We start from the raw sequence: 1,473 nt of genomic DNA on the forward strand, positions 1-1,473 counted from the left end.
TGTGTGTGTGCCAATGTTGTGTATTGTAACTGCGTCTTCTATTGCAAACAGTGCTAAACTCTTCAATCAATCAATCAGTCTAGATACAACAACCTCGCAAATTTGCCTACAGCCCCCCCCACCCCCACACCACTCAAAAGTCCTCAATTCAACATATAGGCTACGTCAGTAAAAGTACAAAAGTATTGACTGTCAGCCCAGACTACACTGGACACCTTACACAATTGTTCCTGTTTCCTGAGTTATTGGTGTCCGACCAAGTGTGCCTTTTTGTTCATGATAGATATTGACAATAAGGTATTGAAAACATTTTAATCTGAATTAAAACCTAAACCCTTATGTTGATCAAATATAGAGCAGTCCTGCCTGAGCGCCCCTAAACCCCTTATGTTGATCAAATATAGAGCAGTCCTGCCTGAGCGCCCCTAAACCCCTTATGTTGATCAAATATAGAGCAGTCCTGCCTGAGCGCCCACAGGGCGCGAAGCCTTTCTAGTTATTATTATTATCATGTCAGTCATCAATGATGTATATCTATTAGGTAAGGATGACTCGAAGACAAAGGCCCCTTTAACACACATCCAAAGTCACATCACATCAATCACAGCCAGTGGGGGGGCTTTTAAGCCGTGACATCATTTTGTAGGCAGAGGAGAACTCTGCCCCCAGAGCATTTTCTGTCCCTCGCTATTTCAACAGATCCGAGACAAAAATAATGACTAAAGTATAATTCTAACACTTTCCTTTCAACAACAAAGAGAAGAAAAATGTGTAAATAGTAAAAATAGTAAAAAGATTCACGGAAACTGGGGGCAGAAATTCTCCTCTGCCTACAAAATGATGTCATACTTAACAGCCCCATACAGTCCTACACATTTAAAACAACTACAAATGAAATCCAGAAAGTCAGTGAACGGCTCACTGTCCATTTGTCCAAACAAACATTATCAACACGAAAAAACACGACTCACCGATGCAGCTCAAATGTCAAAAGGTGAAGAAGTTCTCTGGCTCCACAGATGTCATGGAGGTTGCATGTGATGATGATCCTTCAGTGCAGTATTTTCATTGTCTGGAATTTATTATGAAACAAAAATGCTGGTAAATGAGGCTAGTGATATTCCTGTCAGTAGCGTATGGCCAGCTGTTTGCAACTTGAATCAAGTGTCTTCAACAGGGGGTCCGGGACCCCTAGGGGGTCCACAGAGTTACTACAGGGGGTCCTCCAAATCTTTCAGTGATAGAAAAACTTTTTTTCCTTTTTTATATTAACCATCGGCTATTTTCGGGAAAAAGAGGTTTGGTGTAGAGGGGAAAAAGAGCAGACTTAAGCCTTGATCAGAGTCTGCAGTGAAGAGCTATCCACCGCAAATTTGAGGTGGAAAGCTTTCCACCTCAAGTCAGAAAATAAGTGAAGGCCATCATAGTCCGTCACGGTGGAGTCATATTCACCGTGACTGACTGGTCCAGTTT

Source organism: Nannobrachium achirus (genome assembly GCF_963921795.1).
Source record: "Nannobrachium achirus genome assembly, chromosome: 5".
Lineage (NCBI taxonomy): Eukaryota > Metazoa > Chordata > Actinopteri > Myctophiformes > Myctophidae > Nannobrachium > Nannobrachium achirus.